The sequence below is a fragment of the Anabrus simplex genome, chromosome 3 (genome assembly GCF_040414725.1).
Source record: "Anabrus simplex isolate iqAnaSimp1 chromosome 3, ASM4041472v1, whole genome shotgun sequence".
NCBI classification, from domain to species: Eukaryota; Metazoa; Arthropoda; class Insecta; order Orthoptera; family Tettigoniidae; genus Anabrus; species Anabrus simplex.
Genome location: NC_090267.1, coordinates 428,231,088 through 428,257,907, shown reverse-complemented (window position 1 = coordinate 428,257,907; position 26,820 = coordinate 428,231,088). Strand labels below are relative to the sequence as shown.

The following is a 26,820-nucleotide window of genomic DNA, read 5'->3' as shown; positions in this document are numbered from 1 at the left end:
AAATGTTAGAAAAATATACTTTATGCTTACCTCTAGTAAATTTTTAGGGTGTGATATCTGGTGTCACAGGTTTCAAAATACGTCTGATTTTATACAGCCTATCTGTATTTTAGGCATAATGATTACTGTCACCAAAGTGAAGAAATGAAAGAATATGAAGGAAGCGTATTCGGAACATTGTATTAGAAAATATCGGAGTATGAAAAACAGGGTCTTCGGTCCAGTACATTTTTATATCAGGATTTTGGACTAATCGGTTTCCACGATTGCATGATCGAATTCTTTGTGAAAGGCCGGGGCACCGCACTTATCACATGACTCGCATATAGATTGGTCTGCTCACACACATACTGATAAAATTCGTCATTCATGAAAATACTCACGTAGCTCAAAATATCCTGCTTATTTTCTATTTGAACGTTTATACCTGAATTCTCTGTTAATGGTGGAACGGATGGACAATATCTAGGATGATATGTATCAGGCACTTCACTTTTCTATATAGGCCTATCAGAATTTCCCCGTCACTCTCACTTTCACCATCTGAGTCTATTTCAGGAATAAGATCAACACCAGAATAATCATTGTGAACAATATCTAATAATTAATCTTCCGTAAGAAACTTTGTTTTATAAGCCATTATACTACACTCGGTAAGAACGATACGCACTGCACTGGAATCTCAAGTACCGTCTTGATGCACGAGGAAGTGCTGAGATATTCCCGCTAAAACAGCTAAGATAACATTAGCCCACTCAATGCGAGGGTTATCTCAAAAAGGTCAAACAACTTCCTGCTACAACCAGTTATGCTGACTAAGGTGTAAGAATCCACAGATGACGAATATAAACAGCACTGCTTCACGCTGAACATTAAACGTCTAACGCCGTCCACGGCCTGCAGCATAGGAGCAAGCTTAAACGTCTTACGCTGTCCACGGTCCGCATTGAGTTAATCAAACGACTGGATCACTTTAAATTACAACCATATCATAAAATGCATTCACTCAACATTACCGATATCTATACAAATATTAAACCAGAAAAAGTTATACCAATTATTTCAAAAACCTACGTACTCATAGCCAACTTGAGATAGCTGATTTTATGCCCATTTTGAAACTTCTAACCAACAGTAATTATTTCATATTTGATAAGGTAATATACAAACAGGCCAGGCTAGCCATGGGTTCACCGGCATCTGGCATTTAAGCCAACATATATCTAGATTTCTTAGAAAACACAAAAATTAAAAAAGACAAGAAATTTAACAACATAAGCTTATGGTCCAGATTTGTAGACGATAGTTTAGCATCATGGACCAACGTATTACTGACGCATCTACTACCCTTGCACACCTCAATAACATCGATACAGACATTAAGTTCACAATAGAGTCCGAAATCAATAAGGCCCTCAACTTTTTAGATATAACTATCACTAGGCTCCCGTATTCTTTTAAATACAAAATCTAGAGGAAACCAACGCACACAGCTATAACCATCAAGCAAGATTCCATACATCCCCCTAGCCATAAACGTTCCTCCTATAACAGTTTAATACATCGTGCCTTCAATGTACCCATGTCAAAATCAGATTTAAACAAAGAACTCAATACTATACGTAGCATTGCACTCCACAATGGTTATAATCATAGTTTTATAGAACATATAATACACGAGTTTAAACACCAACCTAAATCCAGTTTACGAAAAGAAATATCAAAATCAAAAACTTATTCAATTTTTACATTTAATCCTGACATCTACCGAGTAACAAACATATTTAAAAAGAAAAATACCAAAATTTCTTTCAGGACTAATAACAGAAATCTCGACATATCCCATAACTCTAGCCTAGTTAATATTTCCAACCCCTTTGATAAGCCAGGCGTCTACAGATTTCACTGTAACGACTGCTTCAGCGCATACATTGGACAAACAGGGAGATCCTTCAAGATCAGATACAACGAGCACGTTAATGCTATCAAATACAGGAGATTTTCGGCAATAGGGCAGCATATAAACTACTACAAACATAGCTTTCATGGCATCAACGATATAGACATCAAAATAATGAATAAAGGTCTTCTACTTGACCTAACAGAGCAATGTTTCATTTTACTGGATCAGTATTACAACCCTAATTACAATCTTAATGATCTGTCTGAAAAACCTACAATCTTATTTGATATGTTTATTTCAGTTATTAACAATCTTAAAATACCAAAAGATCGACCAGTATAAAAAACAATACATAACACGCTAGCCTATTACCCCCACCGGAATCCACGCCCTCCCGACCTATGTTCTCCTGCTACCGTGACCTCCCTCCCCCTACCTGACACGCCCTCCTTCCCCTTCTTCCCCGCTGGTGCTCGCGGCTTGTTGCCTCACATTCTGCTTGGCAGTTCCTCTTGAACTCTTCGCTTGTTAACTTGGTGCTCGAGGTGAGTTCCTTCCTTTTTATCCTTTTTTACTAAGCTTTTTTCTTTGTCCCTGATTGCGCCATGCTAACTTGTGGTTCAAATTTTCCTTTTAGGTCTGTCTTGGTTTGAGATCTTTCTAGAACCACCCGAAAACAGCATATTTTCAAAAAACCTCGCCCAACAATTTATGCCTTCAAGTTTACCACATAGTGTTGGATACAATTTTAAATTACAGGACCAATACTTATGCCTTTGCTGGCGGGACCTAGTGTTTACAGTGCACTATGTCTTCTAGTATGGGCTAGAGCAATCTTGTTACTTTCATTGATCTGTCTCAGCTTTATCCTTGGCTTTGTCAAAATGAAAGTGACTGAGGTATGAGTGATGCTAGTAATGCCATTCCTTCTGCAGCCAGTCCCTGCTATGAATGGTGTGAAAATATTGCTCATACGGTCAGTTGGTGCGTGCATTTCAGTGGGCTTGGCAGACTGATATGTAATAGCAACTTCTGGCTCAGTGAGGAAAGCAACGGGAAACTACCTCACTCCTCATTTCCCTAGTACGCCTCTTCAGTGATGCCTACGCCATCTATGACAGCTGATGGTGGAGCTGTTGAGGATCCAACCAGCCTTCGGGCTGAGGACTAAACATACATACATACGTACATACATACATACATACATACATACATACATACGACCAATACTAATGACACATTTTTAAGTTAAGCTGATTCAGGGTATCCATACAAGACATACGTCATTAATTTTTTTATTTTTTTTTGCTAGGGGCTTTACGTCGCACCGACACAGATAGGTCTTACGGCGACGATGGGATAGGAAAGGCCTAGGAGTTGGAAGGAAGCGGCCGTGGCCTTAATTAAGGTACAGCCCCAGCATTTGCCTGGTATGAAAATGGGAAACCACGGAAAACCATTTTCAGGTCTGCCGATAGTGGGATTCGAACCTACTATCTCCCGGATGCAAGCTCAAGGCCGCGTGCCTCTACGCGCACGGCCAACTCGCCCGGTAAATCTTTTATTCTAATAATGAAAAAATATGAACACTACATATGGTTCATTAATCACATTCTATGAGGAACTGTTTTCTATCAAAAATTGGTCACTGAAAATGGCCTTCTACTCATTTATATTGTACAACAATATTCTAGAATGAAACTAGCTGTTAGGCACTCTTTAAAATAAAAAACTAAGACAGAAAAAATTGCTTTTATGCCTCCTCAAGGCTAATTGTATGTCCTTAACAGCTGAATAAGATATACTTAAAAAGAAATTCTATCTAAAGTTTGGTGCCATAGTAAACTTTTTATAATAGTTACAAACAATTTGACAATGCAAAGAGCTATATATTTAAAAGACTGCATAAGTTTTATGACTTATCTAGAACCTGGTAATAATTTATTTCAATAAATTTCAATAAATTGCATAAGCTTTAAGGTTTACATGGAATTGTATATAACACAAAACTTAGTTTAGAAGGTCCTGTTTATGTACATACAACTAGTATAAGTATTTTAATGTAGCTATCAAAAATGTCCTGCAACAATCTCCTAGGCTGATTACGGCAAATTAAGTTGCCAAAACCAGTACTAGAAATGACATTAAATAAAAATGTGATGTTTTAATAATGTCACTACTTTGTAGTATTGAACTGGTGGAAAACCCTACCCTAATCTTTGATTGTAAATACAGTTTATGGCTATTGCGAACAGAGTAACACCGAGAACCGATCCCTGTGGGACTCCATTTTCTTGAACATGATATTGCGAATATGACCTCCCTACTCAGACTTGGAATAGACGGAGGGACAAAAAAATTTGCAATAAACTCTGGCAAGTTACCTTTGGAATTTCCACTGATGCAGGACTGAAAGGATGCCATATCATCATGTGGTGCCGTAGGCCTTACCTAAGTCTAAGAAAACAGCCACCAAATGCTGCTTTTTGGAGAAAAGCATCCTGGATAGAAATCTCCAGGCATACCAAGTGGTCAGTTGTACAGCGAGCTGTTCGAAAACCACACTGGTACTCAGACAAAAATCCTCATTTCTCCAAACACCACACGAGTCTGCAATTCACCATCCTCTTAAATAGTTTACACACAGAGTAAGATGAACAGATCTGCAACTTCCTGCATACTCACCACTGTGATGGAAACTCACCCTCGATCTAGATTCGGTTGAACACACTAATAAGATATAAGAGACAATCCTCATTAAGGTGCTTGAATATCTGGATATGGACATTATCTAGTCCGGGAGCCGTCTCTTTGCAAAGTGCCCAGGCACTGAGGTGTCCCCACTCCGTAAAGGGCACATTATAGTCCTCTGAATCTTGAATGGTAAAAATGAGATTATGACTTTCTGCCTCTCGCTTCAGTCAGGAAATCACGATGGTAATTCCGGAACCAGACACATCTGCGAAATGACTTGCTAGATGGTTAGCAATCCTGAGTGGTTCAGCGACGATACTGCCTGCAATGGAAATTCCTGGTACTCTGGAAATATGTCCAAGTTTATTCCACACTTGAGATGATGATGTACGTGATGTCATAGATGACACATCTCTCCCATTAAGCTTTCTTATTCTGTTGAATTAAGAATTCATGCCCTAGCACGGAGCTTTTTAAATGTTACCAAGCTGGCCACAGTAGGCTGCCTATGATAGTGTATAAGAGCGCAATGTCTTTTTTTTTTAATCACTGCTGCAATTTCTTCGTTCCATCAAGAAACAAGTTTTTGTAGAAGAGTCCCTGAAAAGGATGGAATGGACTCCTCAACAGGGGCAAGAATAATATGTGTTATGTACGTTATATTGCCGTCTACGGTCCAGCTGGTAGCGTCGTTAAAGACAGCTAGCGATGTGAACTTCGGCCAATCAGCATCTTTAAGAATCCATTGAGGAGGAGCCTTGATGGATTTCTGTTTCAACAAAGTAAGAGCAATAGGAAAAGGGTCACTGTCAAACCGTGTACCTTCCACTGAAGCAGGGAAACCGGCGTTAGGCTGCATAGACCAACGTCTATGCTAGAGTATGTACCATAAGGTATGCTAAAATGCATTGTTCACCTGTGTTCAAAATACATAACTCCAGCGCTTTTACTAACCGTTCCAACTCCCTTCCCCTGGGGGAAAGTCATTTCAGAGCCCCATATAGGGTGACGGGTGTTAAAATATCCCAATAAGAGAAATGGAGGTAAAAGCTGATCTAAAAGATTAGTTACATCATTTATATAAGAAGCTGACCTGGTGGAAAACAAACATTACACACTTTTGCTATGACAGGCAGCGAAATCCGAACTGATACAGCCTTCAGTGGGGTTTTAGTGGAACCTCTTAGCTGTAGGTGTATCAGAACAAATGAAAATACTAATGCCACTGGAAGCCCGGTTAGTATAATGTCGTTCTGTCGAGTATAGTCTAAAATTTCTCAAGACCATATGATGACCTATTCTCCGGACCCCTTTTGAGCAGACTACAGCGGAAGTGAGTGTATGGACCAGGGGATGGCGCGGGTGACAGGGGCAGCGCCTACGGTGTTGTCACATGGTAGGCGAGGGGGGCAAGGGGGCGAGTTTTGGCAGTGGTGCCGTCATTGCGGAGCTGCCATGCTTACTTACTCAGTGGATGTCTTGAACACGCGCGTGCAGTTCCAATCGTACATCGTAGTCTGTTTAAAACAGCAGTGAGAGAATTTTATCAGTGTGCTTTGCTTTTACGAAAAGAGTGCATGTGCGTATTGTGTGCTAATTCATAATTCTTGTAGTGTAGTGTCTTGTACGTTGTAGGTTTCTTATTATTGTAAAATGGATCTGAACAAAAATTCACCAGACTTATCAGTTGAAGAAGAAACGCAAGATTTTTACGTCCAGTGAGAGAAACATGATTCTCTCTGTTTATAAGCATTTCCGCGCGAAAACTACTGACGGCGGAATTACTACTGTTCATGAAGCAGCGAGACAGACAGCAGAGGCTGTGGGAGCTTCACATACAACCGTGCTCAAGGTGAAAGCAGATTATAAAACCGGAAAAGGGGTTGGAGACACCTAGGAAACAGAGGAACAGAAAGGAAAGTAACTCGTCTTCAGAAGTACGATTCCTTTACTCGAGCGGCAATAAGGAGAAAAATCCACGTCTTGTACAGGGAGAATGATCTACCAACATTAAATAAGATGGTATCAATCGTTAATGAGGACAAGGAACTTCCAAAGTTCTCTAAAACAACCATGCGGAGGCTACTTTTAGATATGGGGTTTAAGTATATAAAGCAAAGGAGAGAATCATTGTTAATTGACAAGGAAGACATTGTTGCTTGGCGTCATAGATATTTACGAAGTATTCGCGAAGTAAGGGCCAAGGGAAAATTCGTAGTGTACACAGATGAGACATGGGCAAAAGCCGGCCACACTAAGTCCAGGGTTTGGGTTGATACATCTATTAAGACAGCTACACAGGCATGGAGAGAGGGCCTCACCACAGGTAGCAAGGCACCCTCGGGCAAAGGGGGGCATGTACTGCTGATTCATGCAGGGACTGAATGTGAGTTCGTTGAGGGAGCAGAATTTATATTCGTGGGCAAAAAGACAGGCGACTATCATGGGGAAATGGACGGTGAGCGATGCGAGGAATATTTCACGAAGCGACTATTACCGAATATACCACCTAATTCAGTTATTGTCCTAGATAATGCTTCATATCACTCAGTGAAAATCGAGTGTGCCCACAAAAAGTGCCACGAAACCTGTTATTCAGGCTTGGTTGACAGAGAAAAATATTACTTGGGAACCCTCTATGAATAAACTTGAACTTGTGGAAATACTCAATAAAATTCGTGCAAATTATGATGCCAACTATCGCATTGACAATCTGGCAGCAGCTGCAGGTCACGAGGTGTTACGTCTCCCTCCGTATCACTGCGAGCTAAATCCCATAGAACTTGTGGAGTCAAGTGAAGGGATATATTGTGGCTAACAACAAACGTTACAAGCTCCCAGAAGTGGAACAATTAATGCGAGAGGGAATACGTAAAGTGACTTTGAAACAATGGCGAAATCATGTAGAACACGTGAAACAGACGGAGAATCGCATGTGGGAAGCTGATGGCCTCATAGAACTTCTTCACGACAAGATTGTGATCAATCTCAACGATGACAGCTCCAGCTCCGGTGATTATACCTCGTGTGCTGACCCCGACTCCGATTCCGACTTGGGTGTGCAGCCACTCGACAGCGATACAGATTAATTACTGCGGCACAAGGTAAGCTGACGCTCAAACCTCCTGCATGATTATAATAATAATACGTAATAATGTGTTTTATAAAAATATATTTGTAATAATTAATTTATTGAAATTGTGCTGGACAAAGCGGAGGTGGGACAGGTTTTCGCCTGGATCCCCAACTTCCCCTGTCAGTTTCAATTCCAGTACGAGTACATAATCATTACTTCTCTCGCTTAGTCATCAATCGCTCGGAGTAGCGTGTCAGACCTCTCCAGTAGGCTCATTTCAAGTACTTGGAATGGATTCCTTCGAAAGGAATCAGGCCATATATTTAGATAATAATGATGATGATGATGATAATAATAATAATAATAATAATGAATGGTAAATGATATAATAATGTTATATATATTGATAATAATAATAATAATTTTATGAATTAATTTAATGAATATAATGCTTACTGTATATGTCAAAAGAATTCGTTCGCAATGCTTTACGTGTGATATTGTAGTTAGTACATTAAAAATGTAAGTCAGTAAATCAATTGTGTGAAGATGTACGCCGTTAAAAGAATGTATGGGATTCTAACATGCATACATTCAAGTATTAGGCCCCTAATTCTTTTAAATGCACTCGACGTACAATCCTTGAGCTGTGCTGTATTATAATGCTGGAGTACAACTTCGAATCATGCGCCGGTTCATTTGGCAACAACGGCGAGTGTGAAGAGGCAATGACGTTACTTCCGCTTTAGCCTGTTCAAAAGGTGGTCCGGAGAATAGTCTTAGATTAGTTTCCTGAATACAGATGTAGATGAAAGCTAGACATCCATCCCGTCAGCAGCAGACAAGGGGATGGACGCCCAGAACTTCGACGTATTTTGGGGCGGGGTTTCTTCCTACGAGTAGCCACTAGATGGAGGGGATGATTTCCCCTTCGCAGGAGAAGCGCGGGAACGCCTGGTAACGCCGTTTCCCTTCTATGCCTTCTTTTCTTGTTTAGATGGGCTGGGAGATATTTTCCCAGCCCTGGTCAACGATGCTGCTTCCGCCAGCTTGGGCACGGCTTTTGGCCACCTCTTGGGGAAGGAGACTTGGCCTTCGCCCCCTGCTGTGCCAGCTTAGTATTCCCAGCCAGCATAGTCTTCTTGGTGTTCGAAGGTTGGGCGCCCCCCCCCCCCCCTCACGATTTTACTCTTTGCGATTTTGCTCACAGGAGAAACAGCCGCCTTGGGCGCAGCGATCTTCACGGGTATAGCCCAGGTGAATGACAAACATGGTAGACTCTGAGCTACCATGCTTAAGTGTAATGTATTAACATATATATTCATGGAATTAAACTTACGGCACACTTCCTGGTAGGATAGACCAACTAGGGTCTTGATCTCCTGGATCATCTTCTCACTCAGATATATCATATCTCGAGGAGAATGAAGACCAGGGCAGTTAGTGCAACTGTAAGGAGTTTTACACTCTTCCGTGCCATGAGTTCCTCTTTGGAATGTACCACACACAGACTGATTTGAACGAGATACCATGTGTCTGAATCTCTGGCATTGATAGCATCGCACTGGAGGCGGAATATACAGCCTCACCTCGCAACAATACTGTAGGTTGTTACCTTGACTTCTCTTGTTAACACTGACAACTTGAGACAGACAATGAAGGCATCAACGTCTTCACCGCTGACTTTACATGTAATGCGCCGGACGTGTATCACGCCACGGTTCTTCACGTCTTCAATCAACTCGTCATCAGTGTTCAAAATAAGGTCGTGGAAGAAGATTTCTCTGCAAACCAGACTTAACAATTTGTGCTCCTCCACTTTGACAGGGATTTTGCCAAAGTGGTCGCACTTAAGCAATTGATTGGCTTGAACTGCTGATCGAGTCCAAGAGTAAACTAACGCTGCGCACTTTCTGAAGATTCTCAAGTTCGCCGTATTCTCCGAAAACAATTGATTTAAGAAGCTTAAAATCATGCTCACCGATTCTGGTAGCAACCAGGAACCTAGGCAAGGTGGATCCATACTAACACACTGCAGCCGTTTTCAGGGGGTTGCCCCACAGACCACCTTCGGTAGGCCAAAGATGTTTCGAAGCCATGCTTGAATTCATCCTCCCCAAACGCCACCCACTCTTATCACGGGCCTCTGTAGCTGAACCAAGTAGTCAAGGCAATACCCACCTGGTCATAGCAGGTATTGCCCAGGGTCCGATGCTGGATGATTCCTAATATGGGATGACTGAGGCAATGAGCACTAGGACTCCCTCCAATAACCCACAGTAACATGTACCCCATAGCGTGTACATACGTAGACTGATCAACAAAGAATGAGACTGATTTTATCCTGTAGTTTCCGTGATAGTTTCCTACATGTAACATAAATATTTGAAAAGAGCGGGTTTTTATGTACAATGTCCGTAGACTGCAGGTAGGTAGTAATACTCTATTATGTAGACGCTAAATGCATTTCGCATACCAGACAATGGAGGTGACGCGAGAGGAGCAGTACAGCGCAATCAAATTTTGTTTTCGTTTAAACCATACAGCCACTGAAACTTAAGAAAAGCTGAAGCAAGCATACGATGAAGATGCACTGCCTCGTGCAACAGTGTTTAGGTGGTTCAAGGACTTCAAATAAGGCCGACTTGTCTGTGTTAAGCAAGGTGGGCCTGGTGTTTCTTCTTCTGCTGTGACTAAAGTGATTGTCCGTGAGGATTGGTGGAGGAAGCACACTGCAAATAAATGACCAGAGCTTTCTCGGACTGGGTGGCGAATTCAAGTCATGCAGCTTCTGGCTCGATTCAACATTACCTGTGTACCGCATCTACCTTACAGCCCTGATCTTGCAACCTGTGATTTTTTTATTCCCATCACTAAAGGTAAAGCTTAGGGGCAATCGATTTGAGAACTCTGAAGCAGTGCTTAAAAGCTAGGTGATTCTCAAGGATCTGAAAAAGAATGGTCTGCAGCAAGTGTTCAAGGACTGGCACAGACGCTATAAAACGTGCATTGAAGTAGGAGGCGACTACTTTGAAATATATAATGTAAACATTGAAATAGAGTAATACACATCTGTGAAAAAAAAAAAAAAAAATCAGTCTCAGTCTTTCATGATCAGCCCTCATAATAATAAATATAGATATAAATTTTAAAAACAATAATACGTCCTTCTGGCATTCGGCTGTGCAGGAACCTGTGTTGTCAGGCGGGTACTACTGCACAGGTACATGGCACTCCCACCCAACTGGATTCTCAGGGTCACCGTCGGGTTTTCAAGCAAAATTGCACAAAAAGAGGTCCATTTCAGAGCAGCACGCATTTCAAGAATTTTGAATCAGTCTACAACTAACCCTAAGAAAATATATATATATATATGTATTAAAAATAATAAAGAGGGGATCGATGGCCACCTGGAAACACCTGATAGCTTTGCCAAGGTCGCAGCACATTATGGGATTCTCTAGCATAGAGTGAACAGGATCTTCCCAAGGCATTTTGAACCATACAAACTTTGTGACTTATTTTTCTTATTTTTAAACCAGCCATCATGCAAACAAACTTTGAAATTGTCTTGGTCCATCTCAGTCACTAAAAATGGCTTATTCGTACATGAATGGGCTATCACATGCTTCCAAACCATCGGAATCCTAGACTTAACCGACTTCTTCTAACATTCAATACGAGCAAAGTCCCGGCCACGCTATGAGAGACCATGGCCAGCGATCATGAATTTCTGATGGATTTCCAAAAGTATCCACTTCTAATTGAATACATGTATGTGCAACGAATGCACCAGTTGTTTTGGCCAACACGAAGGTCTGACCATATGATTAACTTTATTTCTTCACATTCACTTAATTTCTCAAACTGTGACAATATGTTTTAATATGCAAGAGGAAATTTTTTTTGGAGCCTTGTTGGCAACTGGTTCCTGCCATGAATACATAAAAATATCCTGTATTTATATTGTGAACAGCAAAATTATAACGTGAGTACTGGCATTGATAGAACCTATTACTCTACGTAAGAGCAGGACAATAAAGAACTTGTTGCAAGTCAACACAAAGTAATACAATTCACACTTTTACAGCCTATGTAAAATTGTCTATATATGCTTGTTCACCCTCATGAGGGTTCATTTTACTTTCATGCTCTATTTTTAGCATATAATCTCAAGTACCACCACCCCAAAATAAGACCTGCACCCTATTTTTTAAAGGACAAAATTCTTTAAAAAAGTTTCACTCAAGTTTACAATATTTGCTGCATAACAAGAATGTATTTCACTACGTATGTTTCATGAATTTAAAATAGTTTCAGATTTTTTTTTAAGCGTCCTTGAAATAATACCCAATAAATTATTTACAAGACACACAGAAAAAGTTATCAATCACAGAACGAAGATCAACACATCATTCATCACCAGAAGTACTAACTTCTGAGCCATCTGTATCATATTTCCTACCGGCAGCACAATTTCTGATAATTTCAGCTACCTTAATAACTTTCAGTTTTTCACTTACAGTAGAAGGCCGCAAACGCTTTGTTGAATTCACGTTTATACATAACACTCTAGGAACGTGAGACTGTAGGCTGACTGCTGCCGAGTGCTTACAGTAAAAGAAACTAAAGTGTGTTTGGGTTGGGGGAGTGCGCGCTGAGTAGCTCAATTGCCACAAGTGTGCAGATGTTTGATTTCAGGGTTGTTCAATACTTAGATATAATTTTTACTGAGCTTATAAACTACAGCTGACTTTTAGGAAAGTTTTAGCTACATTTATATTATAAAACAAATCTCCTTTATAACATGAAATACATAAGAAAGAACAATACGGTACATACACGTCTACTTGTTATTTTCTAACAAACGCTACTGGAAGACTTGGTTGAATTCAGTGCCAACCCTTAAAACTAACATACACTAAAAACGTAACATTCCCCAAGATGTGTGAAGTATCGCGCCGTGAAATGAAAGGCTTGAATCAGACCCACACCCAATTTTTAGAAGCGATATTTGGGGGGGAAGGGGGGGGGGGGAGTTGTATTCAGGATTATACAGTACGCCTAATTGTTCATCCTCATTTTCAGCAGTTTTAGGCTTGTTATTGTTATCAGTCAATATACCGGTCTGATGCAGTTCTCCATGCCACCCTATCCTGTCCTAACCTTTCCATTACCACATAACTACTACATCCTACATCTACTCTAATCTGTCATATTCATACCTTGGTTTACCCCTACCATTTTTACCACCTACACTTCTATCAAAAACAAACTGAACAAGACTTGGGTGTCTTCTTGGGTCTCTTCTGATCAAATTTTGCCAAATCATTCTCCTCTCACCAATTTGATTATCTTTTCATTTATACTTCGATCTAACCACTCACCTTCAGCATGCTTCTGTAACACCACATATCAAAAGCTATTCTCTTTCTGAGATAGTTATCATCCATGTTTCTCTTCCATACAATGCCACACTCCAGACAAAAGTCTTCAAAAATATCTAATTCCTACATCAATGTTCGCAAGTGAGCAAATTTCTTTTCTTACGAAATGCCTTCCTTTCTTGTGTTAGTCTGCATTTTATGTCTCCTTATTCTGCCATCACTAGTTATTCTACCAACCAAGTAACAATATTCATCTACTTCCATTAAGACTCCATTTCCTAACCTAATATTTCCTGCCTTAGCAGATTTCATTCAACTGCACTCCATTCATCTTGTACTCCTTATCCAAGACTGTGTCTATATCCTTCAGCAATTTCTCCAGATCTTCTGCAGACTCGCTCAAAAAAATAACATCATCGGCAAATCTCAGATTTTTTATTTCCTCATCTTGGATTGCGATTCCCTTTCCACATTCGTCTTTGCTTGCCTTATCACCTGTTCTATGTACAGTAAACACCGAAAAGGAGAGCTGGCAAACTGCAGGCTCGCCTCACTCCCTTTTGGATTGTTGCTGCTTTTTCATAGCCTTCGATTCATATCACTGCAGAATGATTGTAGACAGATTGTAGATGATCCCGATCATCTTCAGAATCTCAAATAGCTCAGTCCAATCAACATTACCAAATACCCTTTCTAGATCAATGAATCCCCAGTACATAGGATTGTCTTTCTTAATTCGATCCTTTAAGATCAGGCATAAAGACAGGATTGCTTCAAGTGTTCCTACATTTTTTCTGAAGCCAAACTGATTTTCTCCCAATTCGGCTTCAACTTGTCTTTTTACTCTTCTGTAAATAATAAGTTTTAAAATATTGCAAGCATGAGATACCAAATTAATGGTGTGGTAATTTTCACACCTGTCAGCACATGATTTCTCGGGAAAGTTAAAACAACATTCTAAAATTGGATGGCACTTCTCCTGTATCATACATCTTACACACTAAATGGAATTAAAGTTGGTTTCTCCTAAGGCAATCTGTATTTCTGAGAGTATGTCATCAATTCCAGGTGCTGTGTTCCTTTTTTTGGTCTCTCAAGGCTCTGTCGAATTACCTCAAAACTAGGTCCCCCATTTCATCAGCAGCAAACTCCTTGACTGATAGGTCAGCGTTTAGAGGTTGATATCTACTTCATTCCTTAATCACCTGTATTCTTTTCTGCCCTCCTCACTTTTTTTTTTTTTTTCCTTCACCTTTCATCAATTAGGTCTAATATCTCCCGAGTTATCCACCGATTCTTACTTGATCTTACTTCCTAACTTTTCTTCACCAGCCCTACTTACCTCTTTCTTCACGACTGTCCACTCTTCATCTAGTTTCCTTCAGCCTTTTCATTTAGTCCTTGTGCAACATATTCCTTGAAACAATCCCTCACATTCTTTACTTTCAACTTATCTAGATTCCACCTCTTGCATTCCTTCCTTTCTTCAATTCATATGACATTTCATGACCACCACGTTGTGGTCAAGAGTCCACATCAGCTCCTGGGAACACCCTGCAAGCCAATACCTGGTTTCTGAAACTCTGCCTAATCATAATGAAGTCTATTTGATACCTTCCTGTGTTTCCAGGTTTTGTTCAAGCATACAGCCACTGTTTGTGGTGTTTGAACCAAGTATTAGCAAAGACTAAATTATGATCAGTGCAGAATTCAACCAACCAACTTCATCTTTCATTCATTTGTTCCAATCCAAATTCTCTTACGCATTACCTTCTCTTCCTTGGCCTACCACTGCATTCCAATCTCCCATCACAATTAGATTCTTGTCTCGTTTTTTATATTGTACTAAATCTTCATATATTCTTTTGATTTCTTCAAAATCTGAACTAGCAGACATATAATCCTGCACTATTGTGAAGGGCATTGGCTTCGTGTATCTTGACAGCAATAATTTGTTCACTATGCTGGTTATACAGTAGGAACTTACCTGCTGCCGTATTTCCTTATTCATTATTGAACCAACTCCTGCATTTTCCCTATTTGATTTTGTGATAATTCTGTAGTTGCCTGACCATAAATCCTGCTCTTCCTGCCAATGTACTCCACTTATATCAACTACATCTAATTTTAGTCTATCCATTTCCCTTTTCAGATTTTCTAATCTACCGCAACGTTTCAAACTCCTAACATTCCGCGTTCCCACTCGCAGAACATCAATATTCATCTTCCTGATGATTGCCCCGTCCTGCATAATCCCCAGCCTGAGATCCAAATGGGGGACTATTTTACCTTTGGAATATTTTACCCGGGCGGAGGCCATCATCAGTACATCAATAATTCATACAGGGAGAACTACATGTCTTCAGGAGTTAGTTACGGCCATAGTTTCCACTTGCTTTCAGCCATGTATCAGTATGAACATAGCTAAGTCATGTTAAATATTATTACAAGGACGTAACAGTCAATTGTCCAGACTGCCACCCTTGCAAATTCTGAAAAGTTGTCACTCCCCCCCACCCCCTTCGATGAACCATTCTTTAGTCTGCTAGGGAGGCACTGCATGATTCTCTCTCTTCTGTAATGAAAGCCATTAATCTGAATCCTAATGTAATTATACTGGGTGACTTTAACAATTCCTATGCATAAGGTGTCCCTTCTAATAGCCTCGACAAGTGGTATTTCGACCATTATATTACAGTACGCCCTTGAGAACATCTGTGGGGATAGTCTTCTTGACTAAATGCTCTGCTCCATTGAGCCTTCAGCTACTTCTGTGGGACAAAATATTTTAAAATCGAACCACAACTCTGTACAGGCAACATTCTCTATTGCCCCTCCCTGCCCCCTAAAAAGTCATCGACCCTATATTGCCATGTGGCGAAAGGTTGATTGGCAGGCTGTCAATCACACCCTCTTTCTTCTACTCTGGCACTTGCTGAAATTGGGTGAAGTCCAAAAAGCAGTGGACATGTTCTGTGACTGGACTCTTGCTGTGATCAGTGACCTTGTTCCCACTCGTAAAACATCTGCCAGATGCCCTCCATGGAAGAAAAGCGACACCAAATTTGCAGAAATTAATAAAACGAAAGACTGAAAAGGTTGCCTTCTGAAGCCAGCTATAAAACTTTTTCTGACCTTCGCAAATACTATAAACAGCTTCTAAAACAAGATTATCAGGACTACATTTATTCTGCCTGCCTAGAAGTGAGAAGTAATAGCAAGAGATTCTGGTCTCTGATAAACAACAAGAAAATTACGAAGTGTGTGCCAGACACAGTAACTTGGGGTGGTAATTTAGCCAATGCTAGTGATAGACCAGAAATTTGCATCTAATTTTGTTATACCTGTTCAGTTTCCAGATTTTCCACGTATCGATTCTGTTCCATCTCACAGTCTCAGTAATCTTTCCCCTCTGAGTCAGAAGTCTATTTTTTACTTTCCTCCCAGCCAGAAAATAAACCTACTGGTCCAGATAGTCTCAGTCCTGTCTTCCTTAAGAATACCACTACGGCTCTTGCCCATCCTAATGCTGTTATATTTAACTGTTGCTTCTTAGCTGGCTACTTTCCTGACGACTGGAAAATCGTTATCACTCTAGGTTTTAAAAGTGGAAAGAGGCCTGATATCAGAAACTATCACCCGATTTCTATATTACCCACCCTGTCACTCATTTGTGAAAAAATTATCCACCAGCATCTCCTTTCATTCACTCTTCCTTAGATATCGTCCCAGCAGCATGGTTTTCTTCCTGGTAGATCCTGCTTAACTAATCTCTTTGTTCTTCTCCATCATGTAACATCTGCTCTTAATGCTAGTTCTCAGCTGGACATGTGCTACATTGATATTGCAAAGGCTCTTGATACCATAGACCACACTCCTAACTCTCCTGCAGAGCTTCCTCAATACCAGAACTCAGCATATGATTCTTGATGGGTTCAGTTCGACTCTTGTTATGGTACATTCTGGTATCCCACAGGGCAGTGTCCTAGGTTCCCTTTTTTTTGTCCTATTTATTGACGACCTCATCAATAGTATATCCTCTGTTCCTTGCAAAATTGTACTATTTGCAGATGACTGTAAAATATTCAAACAAATCAATTCTTTATCAGACGTAAACTACTTACAGAGTGGGCTTAACTTACTCCCTGAATGGTGCTCTACATGGCGACTTAAGCCTAATCCTACCAAGTGTTCCTCTATTTTGATCACACTTCGTAAATCCCCTATTCTTAGTAAATACTCCCTCCTCAGTAACCCGTTCCCAACTTTAACAGAATAAAATGACTTAGGAGTGTTGTTTGATAGTAAATTGTTATTTGTTCCCCATATACAAAAGATAACCTCACGAATAATGTCACTTCTCGGTTTGTTGTATAGATTTTCTGACATCACCGATATCCATGCCTCAGAGCCTACTATGTATCTTGCATTCTACCAATTACTGAATCCGCGTCTCCCATTTGGTCTACCTCTTCACCCACTAATCTGAATCACATTTACAGCGTGCAGTCATTCTTCTGTGCCATTGTTACAGCCAGAGTATCTGATTTGTAGAAACTTGAGCAGTAATCAGATACTGGATAAGTTAAACCTTCGCCTGTTATCTAATCACAGGAAAAGTAACTGACCTTAGATTCCTATACAACACTTAATGGTTTATTTCGTTCTCTTGAACCTACATACATTTCCCTACATGATCCAACTCTCAAAACGAGGATTAATCCACCCTTTCATATTCCATATTCTCGCCTCTCTCTTGTTCAAAGAACTTTATTTATCCACATTCCAACCCTCCGTAACTCTATCTTCTGACAGGAACTTTGATGTTTTTTCTTCGTATGCCTTCTTTAATCAATTCTTCCTTAACTTAACGTAGCTCATTTTCTTCATATTCCTTGTTCTCTTCTCATTGCTGTCCCCTCTATTGTACATAATGCAATATTTATTTATTTTTTACTGTACAATACCGTTACTTATGTGTTATATCTGTATTTATGTTACTGTGCCTAAATATAAGTTCTTCCCTTCGTTTTACTTTCAGTCTTCAACTTTCCTCGTTTCTTTTACTGTTAATTATTGTGTCTCTACAGTTATATTGTTAGTTTTTAATTTTTCCTCTATTTTAATCATTAGATGACCTTTCCTCATTGTTTTTCCACTTATTTTTTTTACGTTTGCATTGTGCTACTCCATTGTAAATATATCTTTCATTACAGAACTCTGCAATTCGACTTCTCGCTATTTTGGTTTCCCAAATAAATAAAATCCAGATTCAGGAGGGTGATTTTAGGAAGATTTTCTTTGTGTTTGAAATTAACCTGTCTACTGTACTTACAGATACAAACTTCTTACTTCTTCAGTGATTCTGTGGAGCCCGTGGGTTCAACATGTAAGAAGGAGCATTTTTAGGAAGAGAACTTAAAGAGTTCTTCAGCGGCTTTTTACTTTTTCACATAGTGAAAGCAGAACTGTGTCCTGGCCAGTGCAAGTGGCACCCTCAGTGTGGGCATTTGTAGTATACAGTACATCAGAATGTTAAGCTGAAGTTGAAAGGTTATAGATTAAATGAGTTGACGATTGATGATGAATTTCCAATCAACACTTATAAAGACTGTTTTTCTTAAATCATTTGTAATCCACCTCATCCAAGGTATTTCTTCTCATAATGCAAGAGCTATCCTGGTACATCTCCTTTAGAACATACAGCTGATACATTTGATGCAAATGGAAAGATTGAGAACATACAAAATATGGACATCTACAGACAGAATACCACTTCAAATGGTTTTATCACTCCTGTACAAGAACTTTTGGAAATCTTTGAGGAAAATTTTAATAATCTCCTACCACATTCTGCCATAGCAGCCCAACATACATTTCTTTTAAAAGAACAGAAAAATAATCTTATTTAAAATTAATATACAGTAGGGTTCTGTTTAACAGACATTCTGTTTTATCCAAAACGTCCATAAAAATTGCCTAAAATTACACACAAGAATTGCCTAATCATGCAAATTGTTGTTACTTTTTTTTTTGGTATTCGCTTTACGTCGCACTGACACAGCTAGGTCTTATGGCGACGATGGGATAGGAAAGGCCTAGCAATGGGAAGGAAGTGGCCGTGGCCTTAATTAAGGAACAGGGCCGATGACCTAGATGTTAGGCCCCTTTAAACAACAAGCAACAATTAAGGAACAGCCCCAGCATTTGCCTTTTTGTTACGTAAGGAGACTGACAAAAATTCTGAGAATAAAGAAATAATCTCAGAAAACATGGACAATACGTAGCCTTTGCTGAAACAAAAACCCTGGATGTTGCAGATGCGACTGATGAAGACCTCAGTGACTAGTCTGTCCTTGATGACCAGTTTTAATTGACAGATGAAGAACTCAGCGAGTTGTTTGCCCTTGATAACTAGTTTGAAGTAGCTGATGACACTGTCGGTATTGTTAACAAGAGTGAAAAAGAGAAATAATCTGGAAAGAAAGAAAATGCAGTTTAAGAAGGTGGTAGCAGAACGGCACACAATGAAGGATTCAAAGCCTTGAAGCACCATGGAAAAACGTGGAGAAGCAAGAAATCTTTAGCAATGATGCGTTACTTTTACATGGAGTCAATAACATGGTGGCGAGAGAAAGACAATCAGGAGGTAAGCAAAAGTATTTCACAAACATTTCTAAACAAACTTAAAATCTTTTTATGCTCAAATTTTTAATTGTACAATGAAAGTAAACCTCAACTGTATCAATAGTAACATTTGCAAGTATTCGTGATATTGTTTTTCTTTCCCTATTAACCGACATTACCACTAATCCAATGTCCTGCCAGCCCATTTAAAATAGAAGCACTGACAGCAACTAGACTTATCACTTTCTTAGAAATGCAATGGTCACGCAGCAGCAGAGATATAATGAGAGACACTACATCGGATAAGCAAGACTCGACTGTCTTGTTATATTTGATGTTGCACAATATTATACACTTGTTCTTCAGGATGAGATTGGAACAATGCACAAGCCATGATTCACCTCTTATTACAGAAATGCATAAATCCTTGAGAAATGAAAATCCACAGCCTGTTTTCAGTTTCAACAGGGTCAGTAATGGTATAAATGAAACCGCACCTAGTGGTGAGGATAAAAATTGTGCCTTGAGAAAAAACTTGTCTCGCCTCTTCTTTGTATAACACATATCTCATACGGAGTGACTGGGATTTCAACCACAGAACCCAGCGGTGAGAGGTCAGTGCACTGTTGTCTGAGACTTAGAGACCCAAAAAACCCTTGGAATAGATCATATGTTCTTTGTTATACTGTAGTATCAGAATACATTAAGCATGATACTGTCAGTGTGTTCCTCTTCCAAGGCTATTTAGAAAGTTTGTAATCTAATTTGAAGAGAACACCTAATCATATTTATTAGTTTTCTGATGGAACTGCAGCATGGTATAAAGATAGAAAAAAATTGTTAACCTTTGTTTCCAATGTGAAGATTTCAATGTGTCAGCAGAATGGCATTTCTTTGCCACTTTACATGGCAAAGGACTATGCAACAGTATAGCAGCTACCATCAAGAGGCTTGCTGCGCATGTCAGTTTGCAGTGTTCATACAACTCTCATATCATGACACCTAACCATTATTTGAATGATGTTCAGAAAACATTGGCAGCCCCACGGTGTAGGGGTAGCGTGCCTGTCTCTTACCCGGAGGCCCCGGGTTCAATTCCTGGCAGGTCAGGGATTTTTACCTGGACCTGAGGGCTGGTTCGAGGCCCACTCAGCCTTCATGATTACAATTGAGGAGCTATATGACAGTGAGATGGCGGCCCTGATCTAGAGAGCCAAGTATATCAGCCTTGAGGATTCGTCGTGCTGACCACACGACACCTCATAATCTGCAGGCCTTCAGGCTGAGCAGCGGTCGCTTGGTAGGCCAAGGCCCTTCTGGGCTGTTGCACCATGGGGTTTGGTTTTGGTTTGGTTTTCAGAAAACATTACATTGTGATAACTTTTGTAAATCCAGTAACATGGAATGTGATACAATGATTCCTTCATAAGCATTTTGAAAAAGATTTGCACAGTTTGTGTTATACCGGCTGGACTTAATACTGTGCTATTAACATGAAAATCTTCTCGAATTTTGATTAAATAAAAGTGTAATCACTGAAAACAGGGAAAAATAAAACTTGAATGTTGACATATATGAGCAGAGGATGGAGTGTGATATATAACAGAACCTGAAGAATAAGAAAGAAAAACAAAGGCACGAAAAGAAAGGTTCTCCCCATATACAGAAACCTCCAAAGAGGTGGAACCCATGGAATACAAAGTAAAGAGGAAGTTACAAATAAAAATAGAGAAAAGAACTAGATGTAGAGATAAAAAGTATACAGTATTTAAATTAAAATGGCTAGATACAGTTATCAAACAATTTAATTGCTGACTGAGATGATTGCGGGATAGACAACATTGACCCCATTTAAACACAATATACATTAGGAAAACTGCCACTCAGCGACACGAATAATAACTGGGAAGTTGAGAATTGCTAAAGAGAGCATCAACAGTGACCTCTATTGTCCAGTGCTAGAAAAAAATTATGCTGCCATTAAAAGCTGGTTTAAAACACTATCAAAACTCTGCCCCAGTCTGCATGCAGTCCAGAGTTAAATCCAACGTAAAATATTTGGAATATCACAGCTACAAGACTAATGAAGCTGAAACTAAAGAATCTGGCCAAACTGAAGTTGCATGTCACACAGCATGAATAAATTCAGAAAGCCAGAAGTTGACCTATTGACTACTGATAATGTACCATTACGCTATTATTAAAATGGAAATAATAAGGAAACCGAAATAAATACAATGGCCGGCGGCAGCATCAAACAGAATAAATAAGTACACAATGTCACTGAAGTCCAGATTAACATCATAGCAGAAGGCATAGAATCATAATGGCCGTGTAGAAGACCACGAAAGGGGAGCTGGATTGTTGAAACAAAAGAAAGAAAAAATTACTTCTGAATCGCTTTTTCTGAGAGATACACGCAAGTGAGCTGGAAGGATAAAATATCATTAAATCATCGCTATGTAACAAGAAAGCTCATCTACCTTGCTAATATGTTACATGAATTTAACATGCGTAAATTAGATGAAGAAATATTTTGTTGTGAATGATAGGTTAATAACAGCAAATGTTGTCTGCATACAATAAATTTATTGAGCATTCCGAAACCTGAATAGACGACTGAGGTCATAATATTTTTCAGATAATAAAATTCAATTAGAAATTTCAAAAACTAATTCAGATCAAATATGTTCAGAATAATCAGTCAAAGAATATTGTACCTTAGTTAGGATAATGAACTGATGATGTTGAATTGTATAATTTTGGTCAGGTACGGTGCTGAAATCCAATTTTCAATTCAGGGAATCGACCAAGAAGATTTTATTAAAAATATTTTTTTTTAAATCAATGTAGAATAATCTGAATTGTCAGATGTAACTTGTAATTGACCAACCTCAACTTGTAAGAAAGCATAAAAGGAGAAAAGCGAACACATTTCAATTAATGGCATAGAGAAAATAGTAAGTAAGACATGAAGGCTTATTGCATAAATTGGGGAATCAGCTGTTCAATGATTGTTTAACTACTGGAAGGCAATTTGTGTATAATGATATTTTTCTCTTCCAATTCCTTATTACTTCATCATGTTTAATAAATAGTTATAAGTAATGGATAACTTGAAGTGTTATTTACGAAAATAATAGTCAGATAAGATCTGTTAGAAATAAGGTATTGGATTTTTTTCGAGTTGGATGTCATGGTGTGGGTTACTGTAGTCATGCCCTAGTTCGTGAACCATGGGCAACGTCTGAGTGGCCTAGTAAGTGGTCCTGAGAGTCGGGATACCAGTTGTTATGGAATGGGAGTGGGCATCTCGGACATATTCTGAGTCATGGCCCTCCTTGTGCTCAGGCGGCTAGGACTATACAATTCACCCGTGGTCCATAACCCGTTAGAGAAGAGATCCTCACTTGAACTATGTGCAAGTAGGGTAGCATCCTGCTTCATGAATTTACCAAGCAAGCCTCAGATCTATGGGAGTAACGGAGTCCTACTCCCATTTGACAGGCGAGGGAATCCTTGGAAACAACTTGGCGAACACAATGGAATTCGATGGGGAGCTATCAATATTAAAGGGGGTTATGGAAGAAACTGGCTGAGTCAGCAACGAGGATGCATCTGGAAGTGCTAGGAGTAAGTGATATTCGGGTAAGGGGAGATAACGAGGAAGAGATAGATTATAAAGTGTACTTGACGGGTGTTAGAAAGGGAAAGGCAGAGTCTGGGGTAGGGCTCTTTATCAGGAATACCATTGCATGCAACATAATTTCTGTTAGGCACGTAAATGAGCGAATGATGTGGGTAGATTTGTCAGTTGGAGGAATTAGGACTACAATTGTCTCCGTGTATTCACCATGTGAAGGTGCAGATGAGGATGAAGTTGACAAGTTTTATGAAGCATGAGTGACATCGTGGTCAGGGTCAACAGCAAGGATAGAATAGTGCTAATGGGCGATTTCAATGCGAGAGTTGGGAATAGAACAGAAGGATATGAAAGGGTGATTGGTAAATGTGGGGAAGATATGGAAGCTAATGGGAATGGGAAGCGTTTGCTGTGCTAGTATGGATTTAACAGTTACGAATACATTCTTCAAGCATAAGGCTATTCACCGCTACACATGGGAGGCTAGGGGTACCAGATCCATAATAGACAATATCTTAACAGACTTCGAATTCAGGAAATCTGTTAGGAATGTACGAGTTGTCCGGGGATTTTTCGATGATACAGACCACTATCTGATCTGTAGTCAACTAAGTATCTCTAGGCCTAGGGTAGAGAAAGTGAAATCTGTCTGCAAACGAATAAGGGCAGAAAATCTCCAGGACGAGGTAATTAGACAGAAGTACATGCATATTATTAGCAAGTAGTTTCGGACAGTAGACAGTAAGCAGGTTCAGGATACAGAAAGTGAATGGGTGACATACTGTACAGGGATGCTGTAGTAGAAACAGCAAGGGAATGCCTAGGAACAACTGTGTGTAAAGATGGGAAAAGGCGAACATCTTGGTGGAATGATGAAGTGAGAGCAGCTTGTAAACGCAAAAAGAAGGCTTATCAGAAATGGCTCCAAACAAGGGCTGAGGCAGACAGGGATTTGTACGTAGATGAAAGAAACAGAGCAAAAAAATAGTTGTTGAATCCAAAAAGAAGTTGTGGGAAGATTTTGGCAATAACCTGGAAAGGCTGTCAAGAAGAAGGGAAACCTTTCTGGACAGTAATAAAGAATCTTAGGAAGGGAGGGGAAAAAGGCAATGAACAGTGTTTTGAGTAATTCAGGTGAACTTATAATAGATCCCAGGGAATTACTGGAGAGGTGGAGGGAATATTTTGAACATCTCAATGTAAAAAGAAATCATCCTGGTGGTGTTGCGAACAGCCAAGCTCATGGGGAGGAGGAAAATGATGTTGGTGAAATTACGCTCGAGGAAGTGGAAAGGATGGTAAATAAACTCCACTGTTATAAAGCAGCAGGAATAGATTAAATCAGACCTGAAATGGTGAAGTATAGTGGGAAGGCGGGGATGAAATTGCTTCATATAGTAGTAAAATTAGCATGGAGTGTTGGTAAGGTACCTTCAGATTGGACAAAAGCAGTAATTGCACCTATCTATAAGCAAGGGAACAGGAAGGATTGCAACAACTATCGACGTATCTCATTGATTAGTATACCAGGCAAAGTATTCACTGGCATCTTGGAAGGGAGGGTGCGATCAGTCGTTGAGAGAAAGTTGGATGACAACCAGTGTGGTTTCACACCACAGAGAGGCTGTCAGGATCATATTTTCAGTATGCACCAGGTAATTGAAAAATGCTACGAGAGGAATAGGCAGTTGTGTTTATGTTTCGTAGATGTAGAGAAAGCATGTGACAAGGTGCCGAGGGAAAATATGTTCGCTATACTGGGGGACTATGGAATTAAAGGTAGATTATTAAAATCAATCAAAGGCATTTATGTTGACAATTGGGCTTCGGTGAGAATTGATGGTAGAATGAGTTACAGGAGTTAGACAAGGCTGTAATCGTTCACCTTTGCTGTTCGTAGTTTACATGGATCATCTGCTGAAGGGTATAAAATGGCAGGGAGGGATTCAGTTAGGTGGAAATGTAGTAAGCAGTCTGGGCTATGCTGATGACTTGGTCTTAATGGCAGATTGTGCCGAAAGCCTGCAGTGTAATATCTTGGAACTCGAAAATCGGTGCAATGAGTATGGTATGAAAATTAGCCTCTTGAAGACTAAATTGATGTCAGTAGGTAAGAAATTCAACAGAATTGAATGTCAGATTGGTGATACAGGTCGATAATTTCAAGTATTTAGGTTGTGTATTCTCCCTAAGTGAGATTGAATCAAGGTGTCATAAAGCTAATGCAGTGAACTCACAGTTGCGATCAACAGTATTCTGTAAGAAGGAAGTCAGTTCCCAGACAAAACTATCTTTACATCGGTCTGTTTTCAGACGAACTTTGCTTCACGGAAGCGAAAGCTGGGTGGACTCAGGATATCGTATTCACAAGTCAGAAGTAACAGACATGAAAGTAGCAAGAATGATTGCTGGTACAAACAGGCGGGAACAATGGCAGGAGGGTACTCTTGGAATAAGGAGATAGAGGCTAATTTAGGAATTAACTCGATGGATGAAGCTGTACGCGTGTCAATACTTCTCTTACCCTCCATAATAGAGTCCATTATGTCAATTTGCTTGGTTGTCTTCAAGGTTTTAAAAGTAGTATCTTAATGTAATATTTATTGTTTTATAGCCCTATACTTCAATGGTCACCTTATTTGCATGGCAGGTGATAATGTCGGATTAATAACATAAATAATACATTAAAATCATTTTGAGAATGTTGAAAATAACTATGTCGATGTATGTAATCTATGTATGTTTTAAACGTCAAATTTTTAAATCCTATCAAGGAATTTTGTGTTTAATAAACAGTATTTTAATGAACCCAAGTCTTATTCAGGAGCACAAGCGCCACTAAGCTAAGTTCCCTTCCACATCCTGTTATTCGCTGTTCATGTCACCTTTAGTCGTACTTGTTTTGTGTCTTTTGTCTACCTTTCCTTCGCTTCTTTATCATCATTTTATTGTTCTTACGTGTATAATGTTACCATGTAATAAATTTCATAATGTTACCATGCTGTACAGTAATCCTTCCATGGGAAGGCAAAAAACTTAACACTAGGATCGCTACAATGTACTAAATTGAAGGTCATGACAACAGTATCATTTAGTACGAAGAGTGCATTCCATATTACCTCTATGTATATTACATGCTACAATATACTATTATACAGATAAATAAATAAATAAATAAATAAATAAATAAATAAATATTTTCATCAATCAACAGCACAGATGTGCGTTAGTTAAACCAGTATGGGCTACACACTACCTTGCTCTTTCACCACCCTTCGTGCTAGTAGTCACTTGCACATTCCCCACAGCAAAGGTGATGGGAAGTGATTGCGCAGCACAAAACTACAATAGAAAGATTATGGGACATGTTCGGGACATAGTACGCACTTCCATTTTAAATGTAAGGAGGTTATTTAAATGAGACATTAAAATGATGCTGACAATTGAAGTGTACTGTATACAGAATAAAAACTGCAGTTCTACCAATAGA

General features: G+C 39.5%; 2 protein-coding genes across 15 annotated transcripts in view; one reads left to right on the top strand and one right to left on the bottom strand.

Annotated features, from left to right (window-relative positions):
* The window catches only part of LOC137498917 (uncharacterized), a 47,698-nt gene extending 29,092 nt beyond the window's left edge, over positions 1-18,606 (top strand). Inside the window, exon 2 of the mRNA XM_068226740.1 lies at positions 18,398-18,606. The gene's annotated coding sequence lies outside the window, so the exon portion shown is untranslated. The remainder of the gene's footprint in view (positions 1-18,397) is intronic.
* LOC136866457 (nuclear pore complex protein Nup98-Nup96) overlaps positions 1-26,820 on the bottom strand; it is a 274,665-nt gene that overhangs the window by 207,111 nt on the left and 40,734 nt on the right. The window lies entirely within an intron of this gene.